General features: G+C 46.7%; 1 long non-coding RNA gene across 1 annotated transcript; it reads right to left on the bottom strand.

Annotated features, from left to right (window-relative positions):
* Positions 1–286: 286 nt before the first annotated feature.
* On the bottom strand, positions 287–15,720 carry LOC120986841. Its single transcript, XR_005775807.1, has 3 exons — positions 15,620–15,720; positions 2,867–2,878; positions 287–299 (listed from the first exon to the last, which is right to left on the bottom strand). It is a non-coding gene; the product is annotated as an uncharacterized LOC120986841 (long non-coding RNA).
* Between the last annotated feature and the right edge of the window lie 2,227 nt (positions 15,721–17,947).

Here is a 17,947-nt window from a genome sequence, read left to right as displayed (position 1 = left end):
AATTCTCACTGCCCCCGGAGAACGTTTCCGGAAGTGAGACCTTTGGCTCGCAACAGACTCCATGGGCCGGAGCAGAGCCCAATGCTTGAAGCTGAGTCATAGATTGACGGAGATCCGCTACCACCAAAGAAAGACCCTGCATGCGGTCAACCCGGCCAGAAAGCGGATCCATGTCAAAAAGGACGGTTTTGGTGGATTATAATGTCACGGCTGTATGTGAGCAACAAGAGCATACACAGTAAATAGAGCTACTGACCGGACCCAAACTAGGGAGGATAAAGGGTGACCCCTGTCAGACCCTCAAAGCTCTCCCTATGCTGCTAAAGCACATGCCCGGATCCAAATGGTGGAACGAGGCATGCCCGCGTACCTAAGACTGATGACCACTGTAACCCCTACAATAGTGGAAGGGAACCGTGGTCGCCTCAGATCCAGTCAGAAAATAAACAGATACACTACAATGTCTGCACACTTAGCTGAAGGAGCTGCAGCAGCAGAGAAGACGGATCCAAAGACAGCTGGCAATATCCGGAGTACTTGCTGCAGCAGAACACAGGTCCAGTGAAATGATAGCTTACAAGTGAAGATACTCAAGCAAGAGCTACAACTCAAATGAGAAATATAATCCACACCCTACAAAGGAGGAGGGATGATTTAAAGGCAGGGAAATCAAACGCAGGAGGAACAGCTGGGAGGAAGGAAACAGAAAGTAAAAACCTCATCACAGGGGCGGAGAAACAGAGCAGTGAGAACTCCTCCAAGCTCTAGTAGTGACAATACATTTGTATTCTGTGGCTGGTGGTACATTAGGCGTTCACAGGATACAGAAGTAAGTGTCGACCATTACAGCCCCCAAAAATTAGCCGACAGGCGTTCACCTGACAGCAAATACATAACTAGTAGTTAACTAAACGGTTTGATTTGTGCCGTAAGCGCAACGTCGTAGAGATGACTGAAGGAGGCCATCCCCTGGTGAGATAATGAAAAGGAGGGTGGGAAGGGTGGGTGTGTTGAGCAGACGTAGGATGTAGGGGAGGGGGAAAAGAGCCTAAATAGCGTGGCATAGCCCCTCCCACAAATACAGGCCAATAAATCAGCCTTAAAACTTGTGGTCGGGGCTACCCCTGAACCGGGACCCTAACTAGCAGTTAACTAAACGGTTTGATTTGTGCCGTAACCGCAACGTCGTAGAGATGACTTGAGGAGGCCAAAAGCAAGCTACCAGAAAACTTTATTAACGAACCGCATTTATAGTACAAGATTCTGACAGGCGTGAGACATTTCAACGTTCGGGTGAGGTATGTATCGGGAATAACAGGAGGAGTGCCAGCGCCCTAACTTTCTGATGACATGAGCAGGAACTCTGTTCTTGGATGCTGCAGAAGCGGCGCCAATCCGAAAGGAGTGGCTGGAGACGGATGCCGGGTCTAAGCCTAGGTTGGCCATCAGGGAGCGGACATGTGAAACAAATTGGGAGCTCATGAGGTGTGCTGCATTGAACGGCAAAAGTGGCCTCTGAGGTGATGAACTGTCAATAGTGCTTAACAACTTGTGTAACACTTGAACGGGGCACCAGCGGTGAGTGGTTGGGTAGTACGTGACCTGGGTAGGAGGGCCTGTCTGTGAAGTTTTGGTGCACACGAGCGAGAGAATGAAATTGTCAGTGTCAGTCTTCAGTTGTCCGACAGTCAGATACCTGCGGCTGCTACGGGCTGAGGTAAACTCCCCTGGTCTCAGGAAGCCATAGAAAGCCAGGTATATGGCTGCTTTTATCACTAAACTTTGCTGGGCTCCGAAAGGGCTACGGTCTAACATGTCAGACAACTGACGAAGTATTTGCCCGGTGACGGCCTGGCGGTCTGGCCGCGTGTTAGGATTGCATTTCTCAAGTCCCCTAAGTGTAGCCTTGACTACGTGAATGGAGAACAGTGAGGGAGCTTCTGGTTGACTGGAGGCTCGGAAATGCTGTACCCCGGCTAAGTAAGACTTAACTGTGGAGTGCGACAAATTCAACTCAGAGTGACGATAACCAATGAAGGCGAGGATGTAGTCGGTAAAATCGAGGACGCCTTGGGGAAATTTGGCTTGAAATTTAAGGAATGCTCTCCAACCTGTTTGATAAGCCCTGGCCGTGTTGGGTGACAGGGACTTGGCCAGTAGAGAACGAGCTGTGGCTAAGTGAGAGTTTATGTCCAAACCAGAGAAGGGAACGGAGGGACTGTGGCTCCGCTGGCGTCTGCGTTGGGAAATACCTGCGAGAAAAGGCCAAAATTAGCTCTAGACAGCGCATCAGCTGCGACATTCTTCTGTCCTGATATATGTGAGCATATGTAGCGAAACTGGTATTGTAATGAAAGAAGCACTAGCCGTCTGAGGAAGGGCAACACCTGCGGGGATTTAGCCGACCCATTGTTTAGGATATCCATAACTGCTGCATTGTCGGAAATTAACAATACCGTGTGACTCATGACCCCACACATGAGCGGCTGCGACCAAGGGGTAAATCTCGCAGGAAGCTGAAGACTGAAGAAACCCTGGCAGTGTCTTGACTTCGTCAGGCCATACGTCCGCTAGCCAATGTGTCCCAAAAAATGGCTGCGAATCCAGAACTGGGAGCTGCATCAGAGAAGACTATAGGGGAACTTTTGGACACCACCGGGATGAGGAGAGAAATACCCTGTGACTACGCCTATGGGGCTGACTCTCCACCGCGCAAAAGGAGGAGAAGAAAAGGGGCCTATTAGGAACCCTTTAGTCAACTCGATGGAAATCAGTTCATCCACTGCCTGAAGGTGAAGCTCCGCTGACAATAAATTCTGGCACTCGTAAGACGATTCGGGTAAGGCAATTAGGCCTGTGTGGAAACTTGATTTAAACCCTGACATGAGGAACTGTACGAAGCTAGGGTCGTGGTGGTTGTGTAGGAAGTGCAGCAGACAATCAATGTTAAGGACACTCAGATACGACTTATCCGCTTTTAATGTACAGACTAACTTGGGATGGGCTCTGAAACAATTCACACAAACATGTAACAGCCTACACTGACTATAATTACAGGAGGAAAAATTGAAATTATTACAGATCTTTGATCTGCCGAGATATTGAATGGGCCTTCCCAATTTGTCAACTAAACCTGAGGTATTCTGGGGATCAGGGTGCCTAGACGGCTGTGTGGGAGGGCTAGTATCGGCACTTGAGGCAGCCCTGTGACACCATTCTGCTGTGTGGTAGATGGATTGACACAGAGAACAAGCAGGAGCCCTAAGACCAGCAAAGTGTCTGCAAAATATCTCAGTGTCGATATTAGCCCAATTTGTGAGAAACTGAAATTGACTGAGGGCCGCCGCGGCCTTAGCTGAAAAAGAGCAGTGATAATCGTAGAACGAACTACCACCATATTTGTACCCTAATTCGGTCACCCTAAACAAATAAAGATCTAACTCTTCCCTGCGGTCGGGCCATACGGAACAAATCACGTCTCTATACAGGCTGAAAGCTAAAAGGAACTCCGGGATGGTGAGCTTCCTGTTAAGCCTGAGATCGCAGCCCCTGAGTACTACTGAGACATCACCGCACGCGATGACTTTGCTGTCAGAGAAATCCCGAGTAGCAACCAACAGGGAAGCCAAATTGACGTCCCTGCCTTCCAGAATATCTTTCCTGATGTTGGCCGATATGAAATGAGCGGGGGTGATATTAGGAACCGAGACTGTCGTACCGGTACACCCCGCTGCGGATGTGGACGGGATAGCTAACTTTGGACCCGGAGGAGTGAGAACGGCACCCCGGGACTCGACTGTGTCCAGTCTGGATTGGATGTCCGTGACTGATGACGTAAGATTATTTAGCATGAGATGAATCTGAGCGAGCGAGGTCTGGACTGTGGCCATCGAGACTTCCTCCTGACGTTGAGGACTCGCAGAAGACATGAGAAGGCGGTATAATTCCGCTTTTCTGGCTGATGCTGTAAACGGGATACCCCTCTTGGACAGCTCTGCCATCAACCTCGGTATGGTCCAACTCTGTAGTGACAGGCTGCTACCCGCTTCGCATAACCTGGCGGTATTTTCATTGACCGAAGCCTCCATGATGTCAGAGGCATGAGACATGATCCTGTGGATACAGTACGTGAGAATGAGGCACAACACGGGACCCGGGACTGGACACCAGTGACAACCCTACCACCGAACGACGTGGAGTGCGTAGGCATGCCAACGTGAATAACGTAACCCCGTGATCAATGAATACCGCCACCGACAAACTGAGCTGACTTACCCACAGCGCGGAAGAAGCAAATAGCGGGAATGAAGAGAATATATAAATAAAACCGTGAGATTTTTTTTTTTTAGACAACGAAAATGAGAAGGTGAAACTAGCACTGAAAACTGCCCTATACTAACTGTTGGAAATGACGGTGGACCTGAAAAGAAGCAACGTCCCTGGAGAGAAAATAGAGAAAACATACATAAACAGACAAGGAACGGCTGAACACGAATGGAGATGTGAACGAGATTGACGAACAAAAATGTGCGTACGATGCGTAAACTACGGAGGTTTGGAAACGAAATGACGTAGTGAATGCGTACTGGAAGTGACTGAACATACCTAATAAAGTGTGCAGGGCAGTTTGTTTCATCCGTAATACATATATATATATATATATATATATATATACACACATACACGCACACCATCGCGCCAATTCAACCTCCCTTTTTTTTTTTTTTTTTTCAAGTAAAACAATGTAAATAAGTAAATGAGTGAAACCCCCTTTTATTTTTTTATTTTTTTGCTGCAGTAGCAGGAGTGACCACCAGAGGGTGCTCACTCACAAGACCTGCTACACCCTGTGTATTGAGCTCCCCGTCCTGCATTCTCAGCTGCGGCCACCGGGGGCGAATGGAGCCAAACAGGAAGGAGCTCGGGACGCCGACTGAACTGAAGCAAGCGGCCGGTGACTGCAGGAGAGGACACCAGACGGAGAGGACACCGAGGTAAGTACAACAAACCCAACCAAATAACCTGCCTCACTAATGGCACAGCGGCCTGTGCCAGACATTTGCGAAAAAATTCGGGACCACGCTGACCCCTGCACCCTGCCTAAACTGCCGCGTGGGAGCCGATGCATCCAGGCAGTTTGCTCCGCTGCAGCGTGACTCCCCCTTACCTGGGGAGTCGGCGCTGCCGACCGGACTTTGAGCAACGGGCCGCTGACTGAGGCAGCAACTTACCTAGGAAGGCGGGCGACCGAGTTAGACGCGAAAACGGTGGACACAGCGCACGGTGTGGATAGGGAGCAGTAAGGCAACCGACCAGACGCACACAGATATGGCCACGATCTGTGTTGAACAGACGTAGGATGTAGGGGAGGGGGAAAAGAGCCTTAATAGCGTGGCATAGCCCCTCCCACAAATATAGGCCAATAAATCGGCCTTAAAACTTGTATTCTGTGGCTGGTGGTACATTAGGTGTTCACAGGATACAGAAGTAAGTGTCGGCCATTACAGCCCCCAAAAATTAGCCGACAGGCGTTTACCTGACAGCAAATGCATTTGTATTCTGTGGCTGGTGGTACATTAGGCATTCACAGGATACTGAAGTAAGTGTCGGCCTTTACAGGCCCCAAAAATTAGCCGACAGGTGTTCACCTGACAGCAAATATATTTGTATTCTGTGGCTGGTGGTACATTAGGCATTCACAGGATACTGAAGTAAGTGTCGGCCATTACAGGCCCCAAAAATTTGGCATTTAACGGACATAAAAGGCCTTTTATGCCCATGTATTTACCGAAGACAGGGACCATGAATGGTTCTGGGTAATGGCGGATATGGGCTGTCATGAGGAATTTGAATCAAACATGTTCTACTGGTCACATGTGTTGAATTCCTCCGAGATCCATGCCTCATTCATTTTTAGAAATGTGAGGTAGTCAACACTGTCGTGAGCTAGGCGAGTGCGCTTATCAGTCACGATCCCCCCTGCTGTGCTGAACGTCCTTTCAGACAGGACACTTGACGAGGAGCAAGCCAACAGTTCCATTGCAAATTGTGCAAGCTCTGGCCAGAGGTCAAGCCTGCCCACCCAGTAGTCCAGGGGTTCATCACTTCTCAGAGCGTCCAAATCGGCCGTTAACCCGATGTAGTCAGACACCTGCCGGTCTAGACGTTGCCTGATGCTGGATCCGGAGGACAGCTGTCGATGGGTCGGCTGAAAGAATATTCTCATATCAGAAGTGACCAACACGCAGCACAGCATGGCAACATCTCACCTGGCATGTCGAATAGGTTCTGGGGATCTTGGCCGGCGCAGCGGAAGAGATGGTAGCAGCTGAAAAGGAGGAGTCAGCTGAGGACCAGAGGGAGGATGGAGTAGGAGGAAGAGAAAAAGAGGCAGACCTGCATGCAATCCGTGGCGATAAAACCAAATCTTCATGGGTGCCACGGGTTACATGCTTGACGGCCGTCAGAAGGTTCATCCAGTGGGCATTAAAAGTTATATACCTTCCCTGCCCGTGTTTGCTAGACCACGAGTCTGTAGTCTGATGTATCTTGGCACCGACACTGTGTTGCTTGCCGCTGAACGTGGCCATATAGCTCTGGGATGCCCTTCTGCGAGAAATATTTCCTTCCTGGGACCTTCCATTGTGGTGTTCCAATGGCCACAAATTTTCGAAAGGCCTCCGAGTCCACAAGTTTATATGGCAGTAGTTGGCGGGCTATCAGTTCCGACAAGCCAGCGGTCAACCGTTGGGCAAGAGGGTTATCCGGCGTCATAATTTTTTACGCTCGAACATTTGGGCCACGGAAGTCTGCCTTTTTCCTGACAAACGTGAGGACGGCATGATGGAAGGTGAAGTGGAGGACAATTGTGAGGAGAGAGGAGAAGGAGAAGAGGCTGGATGGTGAGAGCCTGGAGTGTGGCTTTGTGGGTTCTGACGGCGTTGCTCCCACTTGGCTCTGTGATGTGAGGCCAGGTGCCTTCTTAAGGCGGTCGTCCCTAGGTGGGTGTTGGGCTTACCGCGACTTATGTGTTGACTGCAAAGGCTGCAGATAGCAACACTATTGTCAGCAGCTGACCCATTAAAAAAAGCCTACGCTGCAGAGCCATGTGCCGGCGTCCTCGGAGCGCAAGATGTGACCGTACATGGTTGATGGCTCTCTCCTGATACATTAGCAGTTTGGTTTGTCCCTCCTGTGCAATGTAAGTTTGGCCTGCTTCTCCTCCCTATCTGCTGGACCATCTCTCCCTCGGAACTCCCCTCCTCTTCCTCTCTTGTGGGCACCCACGTTACGTCCATAGACACGTCATCATCGACGTCACCTTCCCCACCACTAACGTTAGAGATCTCGGAGTAGGCAGCAACAGCGGGGACCTCCCTCCTTGGGCTAATCTGGGTACTGTCGTCAGACTGCTGAGTGGCGGCTGTTGCTACCTCCTCTTTCTCATCCGATGCCAAGAATGGCTGCGCATCGGAAATGTCTTGTGATGGATCGGAAAATAATTCCTGTGACTCAAGTAGAGGGTATATGGTGGTGGTGGTGTTGGTGGTGGTGTCTTTGGGGGTGCACACAGCAGAGAGTGAAGAGGGTGCAGATAGAGAGGATGAGGAGGGTACAGAAGCGGAAGGCTGAGTGAGCCACTCAACCAAGTCTAACACCCTGCTTCAATATGTCATTTTGGGGTCAACTGGTCTATAATCAAACCAGTTATAAATACATTTTCCTTTACATTTTCTCACTGTGTGTAGCAGAGGTAACGCAGTGAAAGCGGATAAACTTCTTCAGTACCAAAATACACTATTTGAGTAGCATTTGAGTAGCATATTCTTAGATAACACCCCGCTTCCATATGTGGTTTTGGGGGCCACTGGTCTAGAATCAAACCAGCTATAAAAATGTTTTCCTTTACATTTTCTCACTGTGTGTAGCAGAGGTAACGCAGTGAAAGCGGATAAATGTCTGCAGCACCAAAAAACACTATTTGAGTAGTATATTCTTAGATAACACCCCGCTTCAATATGTGGTTTCGGGGGCCACTGGTCTATCACACCAATTATAATACTTTTTTCTAATTGCGTTTGTCACTCTTTGTAGTTGTAGTATCGCTGCAGAACCGCTCACCAGTCACAATGCTGCACAATACAAATCAACTATAATATGCTTTCTATATTAGAAAGTATATTATAAGTGTATTACACCCCTATGTACTGCACACCTATCAATAGTACACCTATACCAGTCCTTAAAAGGACTTTTGTGGACTTATTAGCTAGCGATTTGTGTCACTGTTAACACTCTAACAGTCTGTCCCTGCTCCACACAGCAACCTCTCCCTACACTGTCAAAAGACTGAATGGCGGCCAGATCAGGTCTATTTATAAGGTAGGGAGTGTGTCCATGTGCTGAAACGTCTCAATTGGCTGTCCTGTACCACCTGATAGATGTGTCATGGGTCAAAGTTCTTCACAATGTAAAAGAATATGGCGCCGGCGAATATCGCCATATGTTCGCATGTTCGGCGAACCGCGAATGTGTAAAGTTAGCTGCGTACCGACCGCAGGGCGAACCGCAAGGCCATCTCTAATGATAAATAAGCAGATAACTGCAGGTGATCTGTATAGACCAAGAAGTGTTGCCTATCATTAGGCTTAGCGAGCAGTGCGAAAACTGCAGGAATTTATGGTGTTTGTTTGAATATAGTTATTAACATGCAAAATTAAAAATAACATAAAAAATTCTTTAAAAATATTTGAAACATAAAAATGTGATTTACACAATAGGTGATTTTCTGATGACACATTCCCGTTAGTGCATGTACTTTTAGTTATTATATGTTGTATTGTGTTAGATATAGCGGCCATTGGTTTATGAAAAGGGATGATATATTTATGGTATTGGTATACACCGTTATTATAATTTTGTGATTGTTGTATTCATACCTCTCAGGGCCCATACAATTATTGGTTTATTACCAAAGGGGTGGGGTAGGGAAGTGTTTGGTGCTTACAGCATGCATTTCATTGTTTTTAACCCTTATTGTCTGATTAATGAAATCGCTTTTGATAATTTGGAGTCCATTTCTTTATGGCCTATACGCATTGGGGGAGAAATATCAAAACTGGTGTAAAGGAAAACTGGCTTAGTTGCCCATAGGAACCAATCAGATTCCACCTTTTGTTTTTCAGAGCTCCTTTGGAAAATGATAGGCGGAATTCGATTGGTTGCTATGGGCTACTAAGGTTGTTTTTCTTTATACCATTTTTAATAAATCTCCCCCAATGTCTGTTGTAGTCTTGTAATAAGAGTAAAATAATCACAGCCCCCCCCCCCCCACCATGTTATACTTTGTTTAACTCTTGCAAACAATGCATAAAACAACTGTTAGTTATGATGATATCACAAGACATATGACATCATAGACATTGCATGATGTCACAATTGGTGCAGAATGTCCAAAGTTCTAAACCAGAACCATTTTGTGTCACATGAGCTTGACAGGTTGAAGTGGACATGTTCAGGTATGTAGCTCTTCACTCCATGCTGAGACCTTCATACATCGTGTAGTTAGAGGCTGTATTGTGAAATACCACACAATCAACAGGGGTGTAAGTAGGGGGCTGCAACTGGGGCATGTGTACTGGGTGCTGAGTGCCAGGTGATGCGCCAACATGCCACTTTACCTTGGCCAGGCTGTTAAGAAACTGGGCTAGGTCAGGAAATTCCATCCTCTGGTAAAAGTAAGTCTTCAGCTCTACCATTTATCCCCCCATCCCCTAGAAATCTCGACAACAAACCCTGTGGGACATATTTCTTGCTGTGACTGTCAGGACAAATCTTTAAAGGGAAGACATTTCTAAGGAATGTTCACAAACCTTATTTTATGGAAAATGTGCACATCTGGGCATTATGCTTTGTCCCTCCTAAAGGCATCTGGACAACCCCTATATGAGAACTCCATGGCAACCACTGGGGGGGACCCTGTTGTCTCTCCAGTACACAGGTGGTATGTTAATGGCCCATTTCCAAACGTATGGTCATCTGGAGCATGAGCTGCTCTTTGAAGTGTGTCGATACTCTGGCTGAGTGGGGTCCCAGACTGTAATGTGGTTTTATATAGGTGCAGTCCTAGGAAGATTTCCCTGGAATTGTTCCTTCTACAGATCTGTGACGTTGATCATGTTCATGCGGATTTAATGATGCAGATCTCCTCTGTATCATTATCATTCTGTAAATCTATATTATGGGGACTTGTTTGTGGTCTTTTTTAGAGTCTTAGGGGGCCATAAACGTTAGATTAATGTCATCTGAGGTGAACCTGCTGACTTTGGTGGGATAGGCTGATTTTTTTATGTGTATGGGGTGCCACAACCCTCCCCTTATGACAAATGTTGAGGAAGAGAAGGCTTGGGTAGGTTGGAAATTAACATGACCAAATTTTTATGCCTATGGGGGTGTCAGGGGGAATAGCTGTTGGCTGAAATATTGTCTGACTGTTAGCTATGATGATGTCAGAAGACACATGACATCATAGACACCACATGACATGCAAGTTCTAAACCAATCAGATTCCACCTTTTGTTTTTTAGAGCTCCTTTGGGAAATGAAAAGAGGAATCTGATTGGTTGCTATGGGCTACTAAGGTTGTTTACCTTTATTCCATGTTTTATAAATCTCCTAATCCAGCAAATAATAAAGTACATCATCTCCCAAACACATGGAAGCAGTTGCTGCAGGACCTGGAACTATAAGGGACTCCATTATAATAAAGTGTATTATCTCCTAAACACATGGCAGCAGCTGCTGCAGGACCAGGAACTACAGTATAGGGGACTCCATTATAATAAAGTGGCACAGCACCTGCACTGTCTGTAATAGGTGCTCACAGGTTTTGGTATATCTGCCGTCATAAGCACTGCACACACTGTTCTCAGCCAGGCTACGCCCTTTCACGTGACACACAATATTGCACAAAGCACTGCTTACAGGCTGTAGGCTGGTCTTTATTATAGGCCTATCTCTTATACAGGACTTAGCTGCTTGCAGGATGCAAGGACTAGGTAGATTCTCTCTACCCCTTAGGCCCCTTTCACACGGGCGAGAATTCCGTGCGGGTCCAATGCGTGAGGTCAACGCATTGCACCCGCAATGAATCCGGACCCATTCACTCCAATGGGGCTGTGCACATGAGCGGTGATTTTCACGCATCACTTGTGCGTTGCGTGAAAATCGCAGCATGCTCTGAATTGTGTGTTTTTCACGCAAAGCAGGCCCCATAGAAGTGAATGGGGCTGCGTGAAAATTGCAAGCATCCGTGTGAATTTCACGCATGGTTGCTAGGAGACGATCGGGATGGGGACCCAATGAGCGTAGTGATGCCACCAAAGGTCCTTTTCCTCCCAGGTCCTCAAAGAAGAAAGAAGACGAGCCGGGCTGCGCAAACAAGTGGATGAGGTTGAGTTTAATTTACTTAGCATTCTGTATTACAAATGCTATTATTTTCCCTTATAAATAATAAAATCTACACAACACCTAACCGAAACCTGAACTTCTGTGAAGAAGTCCGGGTTCGGGTCCCAAAAATGCAGATTTTTCTCACGCGCGTGCAAAACGCATTAGAAAGCTCTGCACTAGCGCGGAAAAATCGTGCATTCTTCCGCAACGCACCTGCAACGCCCGTGTGAAAGAGGCCTTAGCTCCAGCCTCAATTCCTCTTTGGTATTTTGCCTGTTTCCCTAGCTACTCCCTGGCGTGTTGCACCATTTTTCTAGTACTAATCACTTCTGCTAGCGCAGTAATGCAGATATGGTGAACCTGAGAGAGCCGGTCACAGGGGGATACTCGTGCAGCAGGTGGCAGCAAAAATAGGAGTGGTCTTTTTGATTGGTGTGGTTTACATAATAGGGCATGGCTAATCTATATAAGATACCATAGTAGCGGTAACATACCAATCTCATTACATGAGTAAGGGTCACACTTTAAGATCCCAAACGTGTAGACGCTAACGCTGTGTGTCTATACTGTGTCATTGGATATTTTATTGCTTTAAAAGAATAAAGGCTATAACTTTTTTTTATTGCAAACTAGACGTCTCTCCTTGTTTTGGATTATACTCAGTGCCTGGTTCCAGGCTGATCTGTGCCTCCCCAAGAGAGTGCAGGTGAGCTGAGCCCTTTACTGCCGTTGAATTTCATTGCGTAAACATAGCACCATATCCATATACAGTACCAGAACCAAGATACACATATAAGGCACCAGTTCAAAGTTAATGCATAAATACAGCACCAGAGCCAAGCTCATAACAATCGCCTACCAGATTGTGCAATGTAAAACAGGCTTAAGAGAATTCCACAATCACAAAATTATAGTAGTAGTGTATACCAATGCCATGAATACAGTATATAACCCCTTTACATAAACCAGTGACCACTATATCCAGCACAATACAACACCGAATAACCAAAACTACATGTACTAATAACAAACACTAGCCTACAAGCGAAGACACATAATATACTTAACTGTATGAGATGTAACACATTATCTATTATTTATGTAATTTATAAAAAGCACATGCTCTTCCATCGGCTATCCTGCCTGAGCTGTTCTTAACAGCATTTACAAAGCATTCAAAAATTGCTTTACGGCAGCCCCATGGTCCATAGACACAATGATCAGGAGGGAACCTCATTGCCTTCTATGGGAGATGCTCTGTGACCTGTGCATTGTACAAGGAAAGAATAGATAAGATCTGACAATCGCCTATTCTGAATGGTGGATCCTGTTTTATCTATACACAGAGGTGATATCACTACAGGCAGCAGTGGCGTAGGGATCGCCATAGCAACCATAGCAGTGGCTATGGGGCCCTACGCCACTAGGGGGCCCGTCCGACCGCATTCACATTTTTTTTTTTTTTTTTTTTTTTTTTATTAACACACACAGACAGCCAGGAGGTGGCGTAACTACCGGGGAAGCAGCTGCTTCGGGGCCCGACAGTTTATTTTCAAGTTAGTTAAATATCGATGTCTTACTGTTCAGGGCCCCTTCACAGCAGCGGTCTTAATGTTCCCTCGCTAATGTGCTCTAATCTTACTGTATATACTAAAGTCTCCTGATGTGTCTGGGATTCGAACCCACAACCTCCAATGTATCAGTGTATCAGAGGCAAAGCATTAACCCTCACAGCCATAAAGAAGGCATTGCAACTGACTGAAAAAATTTGACACTTCTACTGTTATAGCTGGCTAAGTGTACATCTATACACATGACAGCTCCCCCAGCACACACCCAGCACTGCTATATCTCTATATGACAGCTATCCCAGCACACTCAGCTCTGCTATATCTCTATATATGAGCAGCTATGTGTATAGATGTACACTTAGCCAGCTATAACAGTAGAAGTCTCATAATTTTTCAGTCAGCAGCAAGGCAGCTGTTATGGTCTTGAGGGTAGGTGCTCTGCCTCTGATACAGAAGGTTGTGGGTTCGAATCCCAGCAGAAACCTTTTCTGAAATACAAGCAGTGACTCCATATATGGACATACAGGGAGGGACACAGGAAGAGGCTGCATCGCATCGCTGACATGGAGGTAAGTAGAAGTGTTTATTTTTATTTTTTTTAATACCCGACCGTTACTGCCATGGGGGGAGCGTGGGGGGGGGGGGCACTTGATACTGGCACATGGGGGGAGGGGGGTTGGCACCTGACCTGATACTGGCACCTGGGGGGGGGGGGGTTTGGCACCTGATACTGGCACATGGGGGGGGGGGGAGAGAGGCACCTGATACTGTGGATGGCACTGTTCAGGGGAGGGGGATCTGTGGATGGCACTATTTAGGGGAGTGTGGATGGCACTGTGGATGGCACTATTTAGGGGAGGGGGGATCTGTGGATGGCACTATTTAGGGGAGAGGGATCTGTGGATGGCACTATTTAGGGGAGAGGGATCTGTGGATGGCACTATTTAGGGGAGAGGGATCTGTGGATGGCACTATTTAGGGGAGGGGGGATCTGTTGATGGCACTATTTAGGGGAGGGGGGATCTGTGAATGGCACTATTTAGGGGAGGGGGGATCTGTTGATGGCACTATTTAGGGGAGGGGGGGATCTGTGGATGGCACTATTTAGGGGAGAGGGATCTGAGGATGGCACTATTTAGGGGAGAGGGATCTGTGGATGGCACTATTTAGGGGAGGGGGGATCTGTTGATGGCACTATTTAGGGGAGGGGGATCTGTGGATGGCACTATTTAGGGGAGGGGGGATGGCACTGTGTATGGCACTATTTAGGGGAGGGGGATCTGTGGATGGCACTATTTAGGGGAGAGGGATCTGTGGATGGCACTATTTAGGGGAGGGGGGATCTGTTGATGGCACTATTTAGGGGAGGGGGATCTGTGGATGGCACTATTTAGGGGAGGGGGGGGATCTGTTGATGGCACTATTTAGGGGAGGGGGGATCTGTGAATGGCACTATTTAGGGGAGGGGGGATCTGTTGATGGCACTATTTAGGGGAGGGGGATCTGTGGATGGCACTATTTAGGGGAGAGGGATCTGTGGATGGCACTATTTAGGGGAGAGGGATCTGTGGATGGCACTATTTAGGGGAGAGGGATCTGTGGATGGCACTATTTAGGGGAGGGGGGATCTGTTGATGGCACTATTTAGGGGAGGGGGGATCTGTGTATGGCACTATTTAGGGGAGGGGGATCTGTTGATGGCACTATTTAGGGGAGGGGGATCTGTGGATGGCACTATTTAGGGGAGGGGGATCTGTGGATGGCACTATTTAGGGGAGGGGGATCTGTGGATGGCACTATTTAGGGGAGGGGGGATCTGTGGATGGCACTATTTAGGGGAGGGGGGATCTGTGGATGGCACTATTTAGGGGAGGGGGGATCTGTGGATGGCACTATTTAGGGGAGGGGGGATCTGTTGATGGCACTATTTAGGGGAGGGGGATCTGTGGATGGCACTATTTAGGGGAGGGGGATCTGTGGATGGCACTATTTAGGGGAGGGGGATCTGTGGATGGCACAGAGGGGGGGGGGGGGGCCCATAATTTTTTTTTGCTATGGGGCCCATGCATTTCTAGCTACGCCCCTGACAGGCAGGATTATAGAATGATAGATAAGCAGATAACTGCAGGTGATCTGTATAGACCAAGAAGTGTTGCCTATCATTAGGCTTAGCGAGCAGTGCGAAAACTGCAGGAATTTATGTTTTTTGTTTGATTATAGTTATTAACATGCAAAATTAACCTGTTCCGTACAGGTACGCCCTGATGTCCCGGTACTTATGTACATCCTATGTATTTCCGATTACCGCCGCACGGCGGGTGGTGATCGGAACCCAGTGCCTGCTGAAATCAATCAGCAGGCACCCAGGGTCAATGTCCAGGGGGGTCCTGTGACCCCCCCCCGTATCGGCGATCGCTGCAAACCACAGGTCAATTCAGACCTGCGGTTTGTAGCGCTTTTAGGAGGTTTCTGATCCCCGCGTCTGTGACCGCGGGGATCAGAAACTTCAAAATGCCTTTATTTTATGTTTAACCCCCCCCCTTCCTGCAGCCCTCTGTGTTATGTGACCTCGTGGGGCAGATGTTAGGCGTTTAAACCCTTCCATGCCGCAGTCCGTAGGGACCACTGTATGGAAAAGGTTAACAGGGAGGAGCTTCCTCCCTCTCCCATCGGGAGCTGCTGTGCCTTTTCAGCACCCGATGGGAGAGGGAGGGGGCCCCCCTCCCTCCCCATCACCCACAGCTCTGCTGTGGCAGCGAGTGATGGTTACAATGGCAACCGGACGCATTCACAGGCGTCCGGCTGTCCATGGTGCTGATCAGAGGCTGTCAATGGTGCTGATCAGACTTCTGCTAAAGGCAGAAGTCTAATCAGACCTTGTAAAGTGAAAATACAGTACAGTACACTATATAGTGTACTGTACTGTATTATACAGTCATCAGACCCACTAGATCTTCAAGAACCAAGTGGGTCTGAGTAAAAAAAAAAGGGAAACAAAAGTAAAAATAAAAAAACAAATTTATCAGTGATTAAAAATGCAAAAAAAAAAAAATGACGCATGTTTGATATCACCACGTCCATAACGACCTGATATATAAAACGGTCATGTTACTTTCTCCGCATGGTGAACGCCATAAAAAAAAAAAAAAAACTATGATGAAATTGAAATTTTGCCCACCTTACTTCCCAAAAAAGGTAATAAAAGTGATCAAAAAAGTCATATGTACGCCAAAATAGTACCAATCAAACCGTCATCTCATCCCGCAAAAAATGAGCCCTTACATGAGACAATGGCCCAAAAAATTAAAAAAATATGGCTTTCAGATTAAAACATTATTTTTTTGTTTCAAAAATGCTTTTTTATGTTAAACGTAAATAAAATAAGTTCACATATTAGGTATCGCCGCTCTATTAAAATACCACATGACATTTTTAGTCACATTTAGGGATGAGCGAACCCGAACTGTTTAGTTCGGGTTCGTACCGAATTTTGGGGTGTCCGTGACACGGACCCAAACCCGAACATTTTCATAAAAGTCCGTGTTCGGGTTCGGTGTTCGGCGCTTTCTTGGCGCTTTTTGAAAGGCTGCAAAGCAGCCAATCAACAAGCGTCATACTACTTGCCCCAAGAGGCCATCACAGCCTTGCCTACTATTGGCATGGCTGTGATTGGCCAGTGCAGCATGTGACCCAGCCTCTATATAAGCTTGGGTCACGTAGCGCTGCACGTCACTCTGCTGATTCAAGCATAGGGAGAGGTTGCAGCTGCGACGTTAGGGCGAGATTAGGCAGATTAACTCCTCCAAAAGACTTCATTCTGTGATCGATCTGCAGCTGTGGATCATTGAAGTGCTAATATTGACTTGCTCACTTTTTTGAGGCTGCCCAGAGCGTTTTTAGATCACTTTTTTTCTGGGGTGATCGGCGGCCATTTTGTGACTTGTGGTGCGCCAGCACAAGCTATCATCAACAGTCTGATTATTTTTTGGCCATATACTACATCTGGTGCAGGCTGAGCCTGTGTCACCCAAGTGCATTTAACCATCAACAGTCTGATTATTTTTTGGCCATATACTACATCTGGTGCAGGCTGAGCCTGTGTCACCCAAGTGCATTTAACCATCAACAGTGTGGTTATTTTTTGGCCATATACTACATCAGGGGCAAGTTGAGCCTGTCACCCAGCGCCTAAAAAATAGACCTGACATTTCTATTCAAGCAAATCTGTACTGTTTTAGCTGGTCAAGTTATTTGTAGTGACCGTAAAAGCACACTTTTTGTTCTGGGTTGAAAAACTATACCCAAATTTGCCATTCTCAAAATAACTAGTTTCTGCTATATGAGGCCTACTTGAAATCTATCCCAAAAAGGATATCTTACATTGAAGGTGCTGATAGTGTCATTCAGAAAAACCTAAGACACACGCTAGCGTGCAGATAGAAGTCTGATTCTGTGATTAAACCTATACCTGTCACACAGCGCAAAAAAAAAACAGGCCTCACATCTCTATTCAACCAAATCTGTACTGTTTTAGCTGGTCAAGTTATTTATAGTGACCGTAAAAAGCACACTTTTTTTTTCTGGGTTGAAAAACTATTCCCAAATTTGCCATTCTCAAAATAACTAGTTTCTGGTATTTGAGGCCTACTTGAAATCTATCCCAAAAAGGATATCTTACATTGAAGGTACTGATAGTGTCATTCAGAAAAACCTAAGACACACGCTAGCGTGCAGATAGAAGTCTGATTCTGTGATTAAACCTATACCTGTCACACAGCGCAAAAAAAAACAGGCCTCACATCTCTATTCAACCAAATCTGTACTGTTTTAGCTGGTCAAGTTATTTGTAGTTACCGTAAAAGCACTTTTTATTTTCTGGATTGAAAAACTATTCCCAAATTTGCCATTCTCAAAATAACTAGTTT

This window comes from Bufo bufo, chromosome 1 (assembly GCF_905171765.1).
Source record: "Bufo bufo chromosome 1, aBufBuf1.1, whole genome shotgun sequence".
NCBI lineage: Eukaryota > Metazoa > Chordata > Amphibia > Anura > Bufonidae > Bufo > Bufo bufo.
This window is presented reverse-complemented; position numbering and strand designations above follow the sequence as displayed.